At 39.6% G+C, this 19,834-nt stretch overlaps 1 protein-coding gene across 4 annotated transcripts in view; it reads right to left on the reverse strand.

Annotated features, from left to right (window-relative positions):
* The window catches only part of CCSER2 (coiled-coil serine rich protein 2), a 94,720-nt gene extending 76,421 nt beyond the window's left edge, over positions 1-18,299 (reverse strand). The window contains exon 1 of one of the 4 annotated variants that reach the window (XM_075217031.1): positions 17,967-18,293. The gene's annotated coding sequence lies outside the window, so the exon portion shown is untranslated. Of the gene's footprint in view, positions 1-13,227; positions 13,411-17,966 lie in introns of those variants that run through there. The other 3 variants (XM_075217029.1, XM_075217030.1, XM_075217032.1) reach the window with 3 other exon arrangements.
* Positions 18,300-19,834: the final 1,535 nt, after the last annotated feature.

Below are 19,834 nucleotides of genomic sequence, written 5' to 3' on the forward strand. Positions count from 1 at the left end.
AAGAAAAAGCATCTCATTGTGAATTACTATCTAAAATAATGATTATATAAAATATATAAAAATACATCCATGCATCAAATCTAAAAATAAAATCCTCCACAAAAGTAGTAAGGGCCGCCTACCAGATTAAACCAATGGTGTGGGCATCTCAAAACAATGTATATCTCTGGATTCTCTCAGAGTTTGCTTCAAAACTGCAAAGCGGATGGAACAGTATTCTGGTCACGTGATCGGCAGAGAATTTATTGCATGCAATTCATCATGACATTACAATAGTTTGAACCATATAATATATATGGGTATGTACAGTAGACTGCTGATTAGGATTCAATGAGAGCTCCCAATTGGCTCCTGGTAGAAACACAGTAACTTGGAAGAATCAGACACAGATGAATTCAAAAGTAAATAAAAAAAATATAGTGTATATTGTCAAATTACGCAACTTGGAGTGAATATAAGTGCTGTACTCACCTATAAGGTGCTATAAAGCAAATTATTAAGCAATTCTTAGTGAAGACTATAGTATACTTTATTCTTTATATTTATTTTAAGAAAGCGTACACTGAAATCACACAAGGTGTTTTAATGCTCATTAAAGGAGGAGGGGGACAGACAGAGCCGCTGAAGGAGGGGGACAGACAGAGCCGCTGAAGGAGGGGGACAGACAGAGCCGCTGAAGGAGGGGGACAGACAGAGCCGCTGAAGGAGGGGGACAGACAGAGCCGCTGAAGGAGGGGGACAGAGTGATATGATATTATGAAGGGGCACAATGTGATGGTGAAGGGGTCTAAATACATCTTACGTCATTTTGACCCAACTGCTTAAAAAACGGGACTACCCGGTAATTATTTTTGCTTAGGGGTGCCTTGGAAAAATTATGGTGACCCTAAGGGTGCCTCGAACTGAGAAGAAAAGTTTGGGAACCACTGCTGTACAGAATGAATGGGTACAAATTCCCACAGAAAGACTCCAACATCTTGTGTAAAGCCTTACAAGAAGAGTGGAAGCTGTTATTGTTGCAAAAGGGGAACCAACTCCATATTAAAGTATATGTATTTGAATACACTGTCATTACAGTCCCCGTCGGTGTAATTGACAAATTATATATATCTCAAAGTAACATCCACATGCATGACCAAAGGTTTCCCAGCAGAACATTGCCGAGAGCATGACACTACCTCCACCGGCTTACCATCTTCCCATCCTGGTGCCAGTTCTTCACCAGGTAAACAACGTACACGCACCTGGCTATTCACATGATGTAAAAGAAAACATGATTCATCAGACCATGTCACCTTGTTGCATTGCTCCATGATTTAGTTCTAGTGCTTATGTGCCATTGTAAGCGCTTTCGACAGTGGACGGCGTCAGCATGGGCACGCTGACCGGTCTGTGGCTAAGCAGCAAGCTGTGATGCACAGTGAGTTCTGATACCTTTCTATTATAGCCAGCATAAACTTTTTCAGCAATTTGTGCTACAGTAGTTCTGGTGGATTGGATCGGGCGGGCTAGCCTTTACTCCCCTATCTGACATACGCTGAACACAGATATTCATCCACTCTGAGCACGAGGGACAAGCCAACAGCATTCTTTCATAAGCCATTCTGGGCTGTGGTAATATTAGAGCATGATGTGATATATGATACTCGAGGTTAAATTTCCACATATTGAGTATTGGAGTAGCCAGATAACCATGGGAACTATGTTAAATATGTTTAAAATTAAGAGTTTAGTGGTAAAGTGTCTTATATGTTAAATGTGTTGTGTTAGTAATAGGAGTTGTTAATCGTTTCTGTGGATAAAGTGAGTGATTTGAATGGATATTTTAACATAGTATTTTGTATTTAGAAGTTTGACTGTGCATATAAGGTGTCTTGATTATGTACAAAACCAAGGGGTATATTTACTAAACCGCGGGTTTGAAAAAGTGGAGATGTTGCCTATAGCAACCAATCAGATTCTAGCTTTCATTTATTTAGTGCATTGTACAAAATGAGAGCTAGAATCTGATTGGTTGCTATAGGCAACATCTCCATTTTTCCAAACCCGCAGTTTAGTAAATCTAGCCCCAAGTCTTGTAAAGGTACTCCCCTCCCCTTACAAAGGGATGTTATAGGATTATGTGTGCTGTGGACTTCTGAGTATTGTATTATTGTTGATTTTAGGAGTCAAATATGGTGCTTGTTACTTAGTCTGTTATACATGTATACGTTTTATTGAGATTTTAGTAACCCTCTATGGTTGAATGGTTGAAGTTTAGTAAGAACTGGGCTTGTTGCTTAACCCATGCAATGCTGTTACTGCAAAAGTTTTAATATTATTATTGCTAATACGGGCTGTATAATTTAATATGGACTGTACAGTGTAATGTGCTCGTTACATGGTTGTGTATAAAGAGTTAATGTTATACTGTACTTGTTTTGTAGATTACTAGTGCATTTGTGCTGCGTTTAAAATACGGTCTACTGAATGCAAATACCTGGAGTGGTCTGATGGACATTAGACAAGATGGCCGCCATTGGGCCATGTGCTTTGCTGAAAGGAGTTGTATACCAGCAGTGGGTGGAAATAATCAAGATAACATGGGACCTGCAATAATGAAATCTGGAAAATACACACACAGTGAGGGCACACGTTGATAAAACAGTTGAAGCATATACTTACACTTGATGCAACAACAGACTCTAGAAACACCCCCCTTTACAACAACACAATAAAACCTTTGCAGGCAAACCATTTAGAAAACTGTCCCAACATGCATGTCTTCACTTTTTGGGGGCTGCACCCATTTTGTGGAATAACATCCCTCGTACAACAAAACCTTTCCTTTTCCATAGCCTCCAATCTTCAACAGTTGCCAGAAAACTCACCTCTTCAAGAAAGCTTGTAAAATCACCTCTATACATTTCACTCAAACATTTATTACCCTTTCATACTACAACAATCCTCTAACCCCAAAAACAAAACTGTTGTGTGACAGGATCATATATCCTCACCAAGCACTTCTTCCCATGGTTATCTGGCTGCTCCAATACTCAATATGTGGAAATTTAACCTCGAGTATCATACTGGGTTTGTACTGCAGATTATGCTGACGCTATATAAATAAAATGTCATTAAATAAAATATGAGTACTGCTGATGAAGAATTATATTGGTACTGCTGATATAGTCATATGGACTTTGTCCAGTACATTTCAGACACCAGCAGTTACATAATCATATGATGAGTTCTGCTATAATCTAGGCACATCCTGACACTACTAAACATTGCTAGCACAATCCCTGGCACCTCAGCCAGGCATACATCATATGGTTCCCCAAGTACTGCTAGTATATCATATTGAACCTGTTGGTACAATAGTGATAATGTACTAATAAATTAAAAGATAGCAATGGGGAAGGCAATCAGATGATGATGCCTCAACTGCTATTACCAAAGTTGGAGTAAAACATTTTGGTGGCAAATATATCAAGCAGGAAGTTTCCAAGCGTTTCAAAAGTTGAGATTTTGCCTATAGCAACCAATCGGATTCTTGCTACCATTTATTTAGTATATCCTACAAAATGATAGCTAGAATCTGGTTGCTATAGGCAACATCTCCAGTCTTCAAAACAGCCGGAAACTTGCAGCTTGTTAAATGTACCCCAAAATGTTTTACTCCAACTTTAGTCCTAGAGAGAGACACACCCATTGCCAGCCGTTTATTGCACAAAAATAATCTCCAGTGCCCTTTTGCACACAGAACCCTTCTACCACGAAATGTGAATATTGCTTCCAGAGAGAGAGAAGTACTCCAGCAACAGTTATTGCACCAAAAGTAGCAAACTTCTTCTAAGCAATGTCAGCATTCCCTAAATGATAAATCAGACATGCTGGAGGCAATATGAATAAAAGCACAGTAACCATCTCCAGTGCACTACACACATTGTGATATGTCAAAGCTTAATTTGCTCTTTGGGACACTTATCACTGTATATAACACTACACGAACGTGTGTGTGTGTGTGTGTGTGTGTGTGTGTGTGTGTGTGTGTGTGTGTGTGTGTGTGTGTGTGTGTGTGTGTGTGTGTGTGTGTGTGTGTGTACGTACGTGTGTACGTGTGTGTGTGTGTGTGTGTACCATGGATTGCTAGTTTTTACTAGCTGAATGTTAATTACCCCAACCTCTGCCCCCCTTAGCAGCAACACATTTATTTGATACATTTGCAAGTAAAATACAAGCAACTTTTAAACTATTGAAGTTTTTTTTTTTTTTACAATAAAATAAAAAATGCAGGTTAATTTCTCACACATGTGCACTTCCCTGCTAGTGCTGCAACTTTCATAAAATACCTTGTACAGGATTAAAGGGATGGGCACACACATGGATAATGTCTAAAGGGTGTTCTCATTTGCTACCCTAAATAATAATTACAACGAGATTACAGAAAGTAATCAACAGACCTTTATATAATGACATATTAACAAAATCTGCATATAAGAACAGAAGTACAAGACTGAAAAACATGAAATATAAAGAAGGAATGTTATTCTATCCAAGAGTCTGGCATTATTTAAAATCATGTTCAACAAAACACAGCATAAGTGAAATCACAGAGTAACGCTTTATTAAATAACTATATAGCACTGTATTATTAAAGCTGATTACTCACTGGTATTAGCTTTGAGTGAAAAACTCACGTAAAAACGCCTAAAATGCTGTGCATTTGATATGGGGTTCACACGTGGTATACACTGAAAATACTGCATACATTCGTAAATGTTTCTAGATACAAGCTGCACTGAGCTTCTCATTTATTTCAATGGGGCTTCTAATATGCACGCTACATATAAGAACTCCACTGAAATTAATGGGATACTAAGATTGATAGGAGATGCTCCATAAAATAAGACAAACGGTATAAAATTAAGCAGGACTACCCCTCCTAACAAAATTAGATGGCTGGGCTGCTCTGCATTATTGACAGGATAACCTGCAGTGTGTAGACCATATCTTAACAGAATATGGTCAGACGGGGCAGGAGTCTCTATGGGGTTGAGTGGGTGCAGAAAACAGCATGTCCCATCCCACTCAAAGCCCACATATCCTGCACTAAATAGCACCCAATTTAATTAAACCAGATAGCAATAAAACGCAAATAGAAACATACGTTTGTTAAACGTACCAACAAAAAAAGTCCTAGGGGTAAATGTATGAATCTCCGGATTCTTCATCTCCGGCGTGTTCAGCCTCTTAGGCGCTTAAATTTAAAGCGGCGCTGCATTGTAAAGGGAAGTCTCCCTTTACAATGCAGCGCCACTTTAAATTTAAGCGTTGAAGAGGTTGAACACGCCGGAGATGAAGAATCCGGAGATTCATACATTTACCCCCTAGTCCTTTTATAGACACTGCGACAGGATGGACCGCCACCTATGCCACCTTGTCTGTTGTTGCTGGGCTTACTTTGCCACCGCCCCTTTTCATTCTTCCGAATACACGCCTCCTTCAGCAGGAGGAGCCTGCTGCCACCACTGGGCTCCTTTATGGCACCCAGAACCACGTTCCTTCTGGGTAACTGTCACTGCTAGTGTACTCCCGTGCTGGTACCCCAGACTGCTTACTATGGATCAGGGTGCTGTAGATGGATCCCCCCCTGGCCTATCACACTGGCCAAAGCTGCTGGGTAGCAGCAGAGCGGCGGTACTGGGGAGCAGAGTCCAACCTCAGAAACAGCCGGAGAACGGATTCGATTTAGGGTCTAATCTGCAGGTCACAGGATTACAGCAATATTGAAGAAGTTGTCAAGCAGGGTCTTGAGGCAAAGAGTGATGATTTATTTCGCTCAGGTGCCCTGACAAGGACAGTTCCACTGATTAAAGGTATTAGTGGTCTGGTCAGATGGAAAATCAGAATGCTACATTTCAGTGTACAAGACAGTGCTTTTTATACGGATTTGGACACAGGTTATTTCTAGAATCAGGATGCAATATGTTTACACAAACATGGATTCATCATCATCATTTATTTATATAGCGCCACTAATTCTGCAGCGCTGTACAGAGAACTCATTCACATCAGTCCCTGCCCCATTGGGGCTTACAGTCTAAATTCCCTAACACAGACAGACTAGGGTCAATATTGATAGCAGCCAATTAACCTACAAGTATGTTTTTGGAGTGTGTGAGGAAACCGGAGCACCCAGAGGAAACCCACGCAAACACGGGGAGAACATTCAAACTACACACAGATAAGGCCATGGTTGGGAATTGAACTCATAACCCCAGCGCTGTGAGGCAGAAGTGCTAACCACTTAGCCACCGTGCTGCCCCACACATTGGAAAGCTAACAATATTTACGCCTATCTGTGATATCTTAAAAATTCTGTCATGTCCTGCATCTTGTTTTTAGACACAGGAAATCCAGTAGCAGGGTCTTAATTAAACCTTCCAGTCTTCAAGTGGACCCTAACACATCAAAAGGCTTGATTAGCATAAGACCTTTCTTCCAACAGTTGCAGAATACACATTCCCAAAATAAGGTATAAACCCCAAACAAGTCATTTTCCCACATCACGATACACAAAAGCCTTTCTAAATAAAGGCTCATTGCATCATATATATTAATCAGAAATAAGGCATTTCCTTTAGCAAGGTTAAAACAGAAAAAGCAAATTTTCTACCCTGGTCTCAGAAATAACAATTTCCTATATCAAGATATACACAATATCAAAAATTAGTGCATTGGCAATTATATAAATAAGCGCCCTGTGCTATTTCCTTTAAATAAATGTATACCATAAGTTATTTATAAGTGATCCAGTCACAGATACACAGAATGCTACTGCATGCTTTGCAACGGTGTTAAAAACACAAGTCAGGTACACCATTTACACACCTGTGTGCAACCAGCCTAAGACAACTTGCAAGAGTTTTTTCTTATTATTTATGGAAATTATAGTACACATAGGGGAAGATTCAATTCTAAAAAAAGAAAAAAAAAATCCACAGAAAAATCCCTAATTTTTGCCCATGCCACAGAGGTGCGAGCAAAAATGAGTGGATATTAAACGGTAAAAATCTGCAGCTGTGATGTTCCTCAGAACATCAGTCAATTAAAAGCCCCCCATATTATATTGACAACTGGATTCAAGTGTTAAATTCAAATATGGCAGTTGTTGAAAATAATATTAACAGTGTGCATTATAGTCAGGAGCCATGAACTCACAGTGGGCACTGAATGCCAGGGCAAGCTAGTGCTTCCAAGTCTACAAGCAGCAGCATGCCTCTGTTACCCATGGGTTTACTGCCACATGTAGTCACCCAACACACCACCACCACAATCTTCAGCTACAAGCACTGTGAACAGCTTTTTGGATTGTTTTTGTGGGAAGCAGGGGGCATGCTATCCACACCCACAATTTATTTTTACAACTAAATCACCATTAATTATCAAGTTGATGATGGCGGTGATCCTCCCTCCGGTAATGCCCTTTAAGAGAGGTATTGCTTGGCTATGTTAACACTTTGTATGCTAGTTTGTCAACTTGTTGAATGCTGGTGTGTGAACGGTTAACTCTTTTGTACATTTGTTTAACAATGTTTTGAAGGTCCTACTGTCCTAATGCAAAATGTGTTCGCAGTGATTAGATGTGCAAGGATGGGGGGAGAGGCCTTCTTTGGGATATTTTTCTACTAAATCTATAAACGTTGTTATAGATTCTTTTTGGTTAAGTACAGGTTATTCAAAGTTTTTATCAAAGTTACAGACTCATACATTTAAGTGTAAATAAAAGCAACAGCTATGTCTAAATGAACAGAAGAGATATAATCTTTACACAGTCCAAAAGTAAAAACAGCTCTAAGGTAAATAACGAATGAAAATACTACTTGGAGTACTTTTTCCTACAAGATTCAGAGTTCTTTACGGTTCACAAGCAATACATTAAAAAAATTGGTGATGTAATGATCAACAAATGCCTAATTGAACGAATGTGTTTTGAAAATGCATTTGAAATTAGTAGAGAGGGTGTTTCTTGAACTGTGCAAAGTGTAGAATTCCAAAAGATGAGTGCGCAATATGACAAAATGGTCATGCACCACAGGATATAATTAGACTATGAGTATCTTCAGTGTCAATGCCCTTGGACAATGACAGAAATGTGCGACAATTTTGGAGGACCTTGCACACCAGTGTTCGTTGCGGCTTTCCCTAGTAACTGGGGGAAGTCTAGATTAAAAGAGTCTGCCATTACATTTTGTATCTTCTAAACAAGTCACCAGGTGAGGATTTATAGCTAAAAATACAATTAGGAAGTAACTATTTACAATTTACATACTGAAATGTGTGGACTTGTTTAAAAAATTATATATTTTATTTTTACAAAACCCTTAGGATGTCACTCCACAAAAACATGTCCTTATTTGTTTACCTCACATACACATGAAATCATGGGACCCTTGGAGCTCATTGAAGAAAAAAAATAAATAAGTTATGCATTACCAAAATTGCTTTGCTCCAGTGCAAAGGGGGATTCTGTGACAAGACCTCACCAATCCTGGCTTCAGATAATAGTTAACACTTTTATAAGTGAAGCAGAGGCAAGTTGTCTAAAGTGCTCAAAACATTTAAGGAACTCCATTTAGTAAGTCATTAAAAAATGTATGGGTTAATTCTAGAATTTTCTTGACAAGCATCAGCACTGCTAAGAGAGACAAACATTTTACAATGTAATTTAATATAGAAACTAATAAAACACTAATAAAAATTGTTATATGCAGAAAACAGATACAGTTGTAAAAACATGTGCAAACACAAGGATTGCAGAGTAATATAGGTTAGGTTTTCAGGGGGAAGTGCAACTCTGTCCTGCTTCCTGCTTTTCCAGTCGTATCCATTTAAAAGGCTTAGACACGGTCTAGATTGATAAACAAAATTTCTGATAAAGTGCATGTAATGGTGCCTCTCTTTTCTCTAATAACAGGGGTTTCCATTGAAAATAACTTAATTACTGAGGTATACAAGTTTTGATCGCCTTATTTCCCTTAAGTCAATGGCATCATGTCAACAGCGCTTCACAAACATGTTTGAAATCACTAGTCAGGTTAAGAAAATGAAGCTACTTGGATCCGGTTCTATGTCTAATTGTAGAAAAATTGACACGGGCACTTCACTGGGGGTATGCCTGGAGAAATTTGGGTGGAGTGAGAGCATGAACACACTGTAAAAAGATTAATCATTGTTATGTTGTCCCGCTCTTTCCCCTCCTCTGTGTTCCATAATCCTTATCCTCTCCTTAGGTGGTAAAGACCAGCGCTTTGTTTTGTTTTTCAGCAGAGCTGTTACATGTAATAACTAAATATTACATACAACGTCAAAAAGGGAGCACTGAGGCTCAATGTATAAATGTACACAAAGCCCAAAATATTTTAACTTGTTATCCTGGTCATGTGGTCTTCCCTCGCTTCTATGTTCCATTCATAAAGCAAAAGCTTGATATATTCAAAAGATTGACATAACAAAATTTGAGGATTTGCTAGATATGGAATATTGATAATAAAATATGTGATACTGAATTAATATAGTGGCGCAATCCGAGTGCCTTATTCTTTAAATTGCCATATGTATGCAGGAGAGCACCCCCACACAATTTAAACTGTAGTTCTGTGACCAGTACAATAATTATTGTGGGGTAGGATTCCTCTTCAGTACGGATAATTTTTATAAAACACAAAGCAACAAGAAAATTAACAGGACTTCATATGTACAATACTGAAATTAAAAAGTCCTGGGTCAATCCCCTCCCCACCATATCTCCAACAACAACCTACATTCCCTCCAGCCACCTCTCCTCTGTCAACGGATCTGGCCCCTTACCTCTTCACAGGACGGTCTAAAAAAATGTTTCCTGTGCTGCTCCCTACCTGTGAAATGTATTCCCATGCCCTATCAGATTATCCATTAGACTTCCCTTTCACTACCACCTTTCTTGTGTCTTTCCATTTCCTCTAAGATGTAAGCTCTCATGAGCAGGGACCTCTTTCCTAGTGTTTTCCTCTCCACCACTGTACATTCTGCCCAGCCCTCTGCACCCCTAGACCTGTTTCCCATTCTTGTTTTTTGACCCCAAACTCCGAGACACAGGCCTACTTCACATGGGTACTAGCTATAAATTATGCTCACAATCTACTGAGCAGTTTAACCTTCAATATTACGGACTATGTTATTACTCTGTCTCAGTGGCGGATCCAGGGGGGGGGGGGGGGGGCGATCGCCCTTCGTTATAGAACGAGATGGGGGATCCGCGCTTCCCACTAAGATGAAATAGGCAGCTAGGGGACAAACAGAGGGGGTGGTCTCAAATCCCTAATAGATACAAAACAATACAATAAATTTCCCCAGCGCGAGATGTGTAATTTAGATAGGGATTATAGATACATTTTGGTGGAGAGAAAGGATATGCAGATGTAAAATCAATAAGATGCAATAAAAACAACAGAGGACTGAGGGCTGACTTACTTTCAAAGGCATAAAGACAACTCTAAGTCGTGCTGAGGTCCGTTTGTAATGTGTAACTGGTGGAGGATCTTAAAAATCTCACAGTCCAATGTGGCAGCCGCCAGTAAAAATGGTATAACCAATAACACAAGTAATAAAACACAGGTCTGGGAAGGTTGGGTAGTGCACTTCCCTCCCTCCCCAGAAGATGTGTCCAGATACTCCTTGCAGAGGTCCCTCTTCCAGGCAGCGGTCCCACTCATGGAAAGTGTATGCTCCTATCGTAGTACCGAGTAGCAGTCTCTAGGTCCCCGCATAAGACGAGTACCAACAGCAGTAATAGTGCAGAAGAAGCAACAGAGTATGTAGGCAATATTGAGTAGATGTTGCTCCGTGTGTGGGTCCGCCTTCCAGACAGCAATCCCGCTTCTGGACGCTTTATGGTCCTCACGATCAGCAGGAAAGCAATCACCAGGTCCGCGCATGCGCGCGGGGACCATTGGCGATATTGCTGGATAAAAAAAAAGTTTACAGGCAATGTCAGAGTGTTAAACCTACGCGTTTCACCCCGATAATGGCTTCCTCAGGGATAGTATATAGTGATCACTTTCCGGCTGATCGTGAGGATCATACAGCGTCCAGGAGTGGGATTGCTGTCTGGAAGGCGGACCCACAGATCGGTCTGCAACAAACTGACTGCTAAACACAACCTCTTTGTATCAAACTCCCTTAACCTTCTTGCCATTACTGAAACCTGGCTCTCCGATTCTGACACTACCTACCCCGCTGCCCTCTCCTTCACCCACTCCGCCAGACCTGGTGCCCGTCCATATCTGAAATATTTGGCTGCAACAGAAGGCAGTTTGTTCGCCGAAAGGCTGGAGTGCGCTACAAAAATGAGCGTCTGCTGGCAATAGTGAACCATTGTGGAGGTTCTTTGCAAGTTTAGGGCTGCATTTCAGCAAATGGAGTTGGGGATTTGGTCAGGATTAATGGTGTCCTCAATGCTGAGAAATACAGGCAGGAATTTATTCATCATGCAATACCATCAGGGAGGCATCTGATTGGCTCCAAGTTTATTGTGCAGCAGGAAACGAACCCCAAACATACAGCCAATGTCATTAAGAACTATCTTCATTAAAGAAGAACAAGGAGTCCTGGAATGATCGATATGGCCCCCACAAAGCCGTGATCTCAACATCATGAAGTCTGTCTGGGATTACAGGAAGAGACAGAAGGATTTGGGCAAGTCTACATCCACAGAAGATCTGTGATTAGTTTTCAAAGATGTTTGGAACAACCTCCCTGCAGAATTCCTTAAAAAAAACTGTGTGCAAATGTATCTAGAAGAATTGATGCTGTTTAGAAGGCAAAGGGTGGTCACACCAAATATTGATTTGATTTAGAGGTCTCTTCTGTTCACTCACTTTTTGTTTTGTTCACTGATGAAAACAAATAACTATTTTTGAAAGCATTCTTACTTTGCAGCATTTTATTCCACACCTTATGCACCGTAATATTATATATACACAAACATATACATACACATATACACACACACCTTTATTAAACACATCGGGCAAATTATAGAACGACACCATAATAATATATTTAAAAATATACATGTATTTTCAGCCACAATAACCATGTGTGTAGTTTTAAATTATACAGATGCAGGACCCCAATACCATAGAGAACAGCCAGAACTGTTATTAGTGACAATGCAGGCTGGCTCTCCTCTGTTGAACTCCAACAGCCAATTGGAGGTAACTAAATTCCAATTGACTGCTGGAGTATACTGTGAGAAAAGCTTATAGTAAGGTACTAACGACGGCACATTGTGTTTGAGATGGCTGAAAGTAAAAGGAGATCTAGTTAAATGGATGCTGCAAGGCATACGGACAAAATAGTTTTTGCAAAACGAAGTTGACCATGGATTGCCTAATATGCATTCTAGTATGGCGAGGGATGAAAAGCAGGTGTGGCAGAAGGAAAAAAACAAAAACAGTGTATTGCCTTTAAAAAACAAACAAAAAAACAACAACCTGTAACTATGGACTTTGTTGGAAGTAACTTTGGTCTCATGCTACTTCCATTCAATCTAGCTTCATATGAACAAAATGAAGATTTCGGTAGAGGTGCTACTATTCATGTCTATAGAATGCCTTAATAATTCCATTTCCAGAAGTAAAGCTAGCTAGAGCTAAATGTAACTCAAAAATTATCCTTATAGGATATTCCCAACTTCATCTGAAGTATGTTTTTGCATAAAATTAAACTACCATCAAGTAAAAAGGGCATGTTTTCTTTAAGACATTGAATCGTATATAACGGACAGAAATATTCAGAAAATTCCGACTCCTACATTAACAACATTCTAGAAACGCTTATAAACAAATTGTAGCTGATCCATACCCTAAACAATTCAAATAGAAAGAAGGGTTAATTAACCGACCTTTACAAGTATTCTATACAAAGCTGTAAAACAATCATGCAGAAGTTAATACACATGCAACATTTGGGTTTAATAATAATTAGGACACTATGCTGCATGAGATGACAGTCTAGAAGAAATAATGAGGGATCCAATATTAAATGCAAACAAACATTATTGTTATTTGTCTGCTGATCTATGTGTCCTGATTATTTACATCTCCTGGACATACTCATGAGTATGGCCTACTTTTCACCAAAATAAATAAATAAGCCAAAACTAAGTGTAAAATATACTTATGTATATATTGCTGTTACCTTGCAGTTAATTGTGTTGCTAGGTGGAAAGCCTGCATCTTCATCCTTCATAGACTAATTAGTGTTCATGAAAAATGTATTCCTTCCAGTAAAGCACAAGATATAGAGCAGAGTCATCCTCCTCATAATAAATAGTTAATGCAGAGCACAGGTTGAAGGCGAGTCCTTTGTGAGCTTATGTTTTGCAATGACACATCATTAGGCCTATGGAGGTTTCTGCTGTTGCTGCAGCATCACACACGTCACAATCATCAAAAGGATACCAAGCCCTGTATGTACCAGCCCTCTCGTAACAGAACTGGATACATTCATTGGATTATATTATAGGCTGTACAGTCACGCCACAGTAGACTAGAACAATTATGAAATCATATGCAGTCATTTCTTTAATCATCACTAACAAAAAGATTTATAAATACAAACTGTTGTTCATAGAGAACAACATGTACATGGCTACAAGTATCTCAGCTCTATAATGGATGTGAAAAATCCTCTAAATGTAACCCTCTGTTGCTCTCCATTTTATAATTACTTCCATATTCAATATTACTTCCATATTAAAAATTAATCATCAACTTTTGATATTCATTTTCAAATTTCTCCCACTGCAATCTTTCTATTACATATTAATATTTAAATGTCTTTGGAATTATGCAAGAGACAAAACAAAAAAGAAAAAACAATTAAAAGTTACGTTTTCTTGTGAACAAAAATTGTGAAGATAATATGCAGATCAATTCAGTGTGACAATAATGTCAATTCACAGCTTGGCCAGATGTACAATATGCATCTGGGGGCACATGGATAGTCGAGCAAAGTATTTTTGTTATATTACCTTCTACAGTGTTACCAGTAAATGGGGTTGATTTCTAGAGTAGGTTGGTGGAAGTAACCAACAGGCCTCACACTGCCTATAGCAACACCAGTTTAGCCTGATCAATGACCCAGCTCCAATGCCAAAAATCACGAGCGTTCAATCCAGGAGCAGCATAGCCTATTCAACACACATGGCATCCTTTCAAACTGAGAATGCCACAAGAGCATAGTGATATTATGTCTATACATAAATCCCCTTTCAAAACTTACCATTTGAAACACTATCACACACATATAACAATCCACACTACTACAGTGTTCCTAAGAAATATGTGTGAGGGCGCAGAAGTGCAAACAACAAGGCTGAGCCTAGCACAACACATGTTGCAAGACTAGAGTCATGGGGAATATAAGTGAAATATGGAGTTACAGGCAAGAGACAAGGATGTCTTATGGGTAGCAGCAGTGTGTATTTAGTCTAATCGGCTGAAGTGGTACAAGTCAACAAAACATAAATAAATCTGTGCAATACTGAATGCACATCCATTTTAATGTGTGCAAAGTAAAAAATATTAGAGCCAAAAATAGGTGAAGCCAGTGATTTAATAATGTGCAGCTGACAATACATTCAAAGTAACCTACATGAACTATATATGAATATATAAGATATATGAATACCCCCCTGTTGATGGGTTCCATTTAATTGTACATTAAGCATCACAAGAGTTAACTATAGGACTCCCACTATTTAATAAAGATGTGCAGCTCACTATTTAAAAGGCATGTATTAAAAATACCATTTAACAATTATAATTGCATAAGCATGGCAAACATCAATGCAAAAATTATAACAGGGGTAGTAGTTCATGATATTTTCCAATCTGTAGTAAAAACATACTGAGCTAGGGCTATTAACCCTACATATTTGGTTTAATAGCATCCCATGTAGCCAAATAAACAAAATAACTTTGTACGAGACATAACTGTTTCAACTGCTATACATTTTCTACAATGTCTAAAAATATTATGCCTAAAGTACGGCAAGCAAAAGATACCTGGACAATAAGTTACACAATGTTGATGCATATTTAAGGTATTATTCTTAACAATAAGCTTACAGCAATTATTCATGTTAGTGGGCCCAAGTCCCACAAGATATATCTTGCAACTGTATGCCTTAAAGTGGCATCAGACGGATGCTCAATTTGCTCCTAAACAGACACACAAGGTAATGTTATACCGTTTTCACACAGATGAATTTAACGTACAAACAACCTCTTTAACACTGCCATAAAATAGAGTGCATTAAACTTTCTCATAAGAGCAGTACATGGGGGGGGGGGGGGGGGGGGGAGGGGGCTATTTTCGCTAGTGTAAATTTAATTTTTTAGAATTGGGGAGGCTATATCAAAACAATGTGAAAAAGAGGAGGATTATACATCACACAGAAGACTGAGCTCAGAGGGGTGTTCCAAAGCATTTCTGCTCACTACATCATTTACAATGTCACTGTGGTTGCCATGGTAGTAAATATCAACATTCTTCCACAGTGACTTCTGTTATTTAATACAAAACAAAAAAAAAACACACACTAAAAAAATGTTTTCATGGGATTGCTGCTTTAATAAATATACAAAAACTACTGAATATTACAAGGTACATTTGACACAACTTTACATACATTTGTATTTGGGTGAACAGATAATATAGTACTGCCTTTCTTGTTAGTTTTGCCCCAGTAGTATTTTTTTTTTTTTTTTTTAGATGCATTGGCTACCAAACTCCTGAGATTTTCCAGGTCTTGGTCAAGGCTATATAAAAAGCTAACTCCACATCCCTGGTGATAGTATTTTCTAGGCATTATAGGAGCAGAAGGCTTCTTTTGTTAAGTGTTTCTGCATACATACTGTTGCGGGGAAGGGGGAGGGCATATAGTGATTCCTCTATCTAGGGATTGCCACTCCATTGCAATGCAAACCCAACATTGATGAGTTTGCAACCAGTAGCACTTTTTCCTTGCCATTCTGTTCAAACAGGATGACTTTGGTAAGATGATGCTGTAGAGAGGGTCATCCATAAACCGAGGACTCACTATGGTCAGTTTTAGTGCAGGTAAGTGCTATGTGTAAGCTGCTAAACAGAGAGAATATATAGAAAAAAGCTTAGAGACAGCATAGGGTTTATAGTTCCAAATTAGACCCTCAGGGAGATAGCATTTAAGACTGGTTAAGATTAGGATTTTAATATATTGTTTAAGCTATTCACTTGAAAGAGAAGAATGGCCTCTTTGAACTAAGGAGACTCTTGTCTTCCTAGGACACCGAGACAGAAGTCCTTCTAAGGCCTCTCTTACCTAGACTTCATTGCCATTAAATGCTTTTGGTTTTCTTACTAGAATAGTCTGGACTGCTAAACCAATTTGCTTTTTTTTTTTTTTTTTTACAAAGTTATAAGTACTAATTACCATTGTGTTGCTATTACATTGTGAAACATATTTTCCTGGTATTTCAAATGAATCATTCAATGTTTATGTTCCTAAAGACAATAATATTCATAACCAACAACAATAATGTATTAAAGAGAACTCAACTGAAGTAAAAGTCCCAATCAAGTGTGTCTGCATATCTTACAACTGACATCAAATTTCTGCATCTTAGGTGCTTGTCAGCCAGGAGCACTGGAGACACATGGAATAACAAATGCAGTCTTTACCTTGGAGCTACATCTGACAACTGCTTGAACCATTTCCTGCGACTCAAGAGTTAAATCTGTAGATCTCAGGGGAGTGGAGCATAGCCAAAAATGGGACATGCTTATCAGGGAAACTATACTTGAATGGAAGTTTCCCTGTAACAGTTTTATCAGCAAGAACAAAGTCTAAAGACACATCAAGTGGCAAATTAGATATACTAGAAACCAGAATGTCATACTAGACTGTGTTTAGGGATTGCAAAAACATGGAAGACTGGGAACAATACTTGACACACAAGTTAATTCATACACACACAAAAAAAATCCATGAGATATACCTGCCAACCAATGTGTCACTGCTTCTTTTAGCTAGAAGCCCCTCTAGAAACCAAACTTTCTCACAAGAGCTGAAAATGTATCAAACATAATGTAATATTTACAGCAAACTTCAAAGGTGGTTATTTGAGCCACTTGTGCCATATAACCCAGTTAGACACATACAAGTTATCATTTTGTCCACATTACATCAGTTAACAGAGTAGAGCTGCCCATAACATTGTGGCATCCACCACTATCCCACACATGACCAGCACTTTTAATTTGAATAGTTTAATGCCAGTACAAAAAACGCATCTCCACAAATATGTTCATGAGTTGAGAGATAGTTATGACTCTTTAGCTGAAGTTATTATAGAATCACTAGGCTATGTTAATACAGGTACACACTAAGCGTGCACTCATCAGTGACAAATGTTTAAAACTACCATGACTACTTTTGTGACTTGTTTTGTTTGCGTCTGATACTATTCAGTGTCTACAATTGTCACATAAAAAATAACAGTGACAGAATACATGTATCATTCATAACTTCTGAGTACTCCTGATGTAAATAGAGGAAACAAGTGGGGTGAGCAATTTTCTACGTATCAATTTAAGGGGGAGAAAAAAAACACAAACATACAAGCTGAAATGTTCTAATGTCATGCCCAGCAGATGAAATGCCATATCTGTATCGCCCCAACCACCAACTCACGTATGTATTATGTATTGTCAGATAACCAAAATCGCCCAATAGCTAACGCTAAGTAAGGTTCTCTAACAAACACACTCGATCCAGTAATCATGGGATAGTCAGTTGCACCCTAAGGTGAGATTCAACCTACACACCATCATTACCATTTGCTCCTCCCCAGCAGCCCCCCCTCCTTCCCCTACAGCTGACGCATACCTACCTCTGGCTGGCGGTGCCAGTAGCCTCTTCCTGTGTCGGATTCACATCCCTACTTCACCTTAAGGTACCGGTGATATGAAGAGACAATTAGAGCCGATAGGCAGCCATTCTCCGCAGTACCAGGTGCAGGCTCTTTCCTTCCCTTTCGTACTCATGTGACTCTACCCTCTCTTAGGGACACCGGGCACCGGCCAATGCTCGTTCTAAGAACGCGGACACGTTTGTGACGTTAGAGCAGAGAGCACGCATGCGCGCTCCAGAGCGGCTCGTGTTCTGGAAGCCCAGTCACGTGATTTAGCGCGTCATTTTACTGGAATACCGTGTCTCGTACTGCTGTTAGGGAGACAGAGACGGCTCACTCGGGGGTGTGGAGGTGGCTCATTCATTGCTCAGCCCCGGGCAATGTCTCACATGCATTTTAAATCATTTGTAGTCTATTGAAATTGCGTGTCATTGATGTAACAATCTAAACTGATTTATCGACGTGTTTCCTAGTGTTTGGTGTATACATCATTAGGTTGCAGAAATTTGTAAAACACATAAAGCCCATTGACCTCATAATGCTCCTTTGATTTATTTCTAGGGGCAGATTCAATTCGGCCACTAGAATTAACGCAGTGTTAATACTATTGCCTTTAATACGGTCATTTTAACCCAGATTTTTACCCGTGGCTTCGAGGTGCATGCAAAAATCAGCGCAGAAACTACCGTACTAACGCCATACTTGCCAATTTTTCCTCGGCTTCAGGGAGATCATGGGGGAGGTGGGTCTGTGGGGGTGGGGCTTGATGAATTGCAATTTTGTCCCCACCCCTTAAACGATCGTCACAATTTTGTCCAATAACAGCAGGGGGTGGGGCTAAGATGACATGTTATTTGCATCATTAAGCCCCGCCACTTATCCATTGCGGGGACGATAACCAGGAGGTTGCCCTGCTCTCCCAGGAGCCCGGAAGGTATCCCAGAAATGCGGGACTCCCCCAGACATTCCGGGAGAGTAGGCAACTATGCTTAAAGAAAAGCAGATAATAAATCTCTAGAGACTAAAGTGTCTTTTACATTTCTGTCTCCATTACTGAAGTCATGTCGTCTTACCTGTCAGTTTTTGATTAAATCTTGGTCTCAATGAAAATTGCCACCTCCCATAGGCATCAATACATGGACATAGAACAGAATTTCTGAACTGTCATCATGCCACAGATAGCGAAGCCAACCACGTCTTGTACTGGCTCAGCATCAGGGAGAATGCCAGACTCTTGAAGGAGTGAGGGAGATCACCCCTATTTCAGGGAGTCTCCCTAACATAACATTCAGGGAGAGTTGGCAAGTATGACTAATGCAGACAACATTATTCCTAGAATAATGTGTCCGAATTGGTTTGGACCCGTAGAGTTTAAAAGTAAAAAGAAAAATGGCTGTCCAACTATCTGAAATTGGCCTGCTCTTCCAAATCTGTGAAATTAAGCCATGTCTCCATTTTGTATAACCATAGTGAACTTTAGATGCTCAAACATCAGCATATCATCAAGAGCAGGGGATCTAGGTTTGTTGTGAAGGGTGGGAGTGATCTGGCACTATCCCCTCTCCCTAATTTCAGTGTAAAAATCAGATCCCAGATCTGCGGGGCAATCAATTTAAATTACATACTTCCGTAGTCACTCGCTCTCTCGGATAGTTCCAGCCATTTAGTGTAAAGACCTCTCACTACTGATTGGTGACTCTAGAGTGCGGGAAGGCAGACAGGCACCTGGCTGGCCCAGTACACCTGCTAGGGCGATTGCCCCATTCTGGATCTGCAACTGCTCAAGAGGACATGCACTTTAGGTACTAAAACAGCCAGCTCCTGCATACCGGTGAGCACCCATCGAA

Source organism: Mixophyes fleayi, chromosome 6 (genome assembly GCF_038048845.1).
Source record: "Mixophyes fleayi isolate aMixFle1 chromosome 6, aMixFle1.hap1, whole genome shotgun sequence".
Classification (NCBI taxonomy): domain Eukaryota; kingdom Metazoa; phylum Chordata; class Amphibia; order Anura; family Limnodynastidae; genus Mixophyes; species Mixophyes fleayi.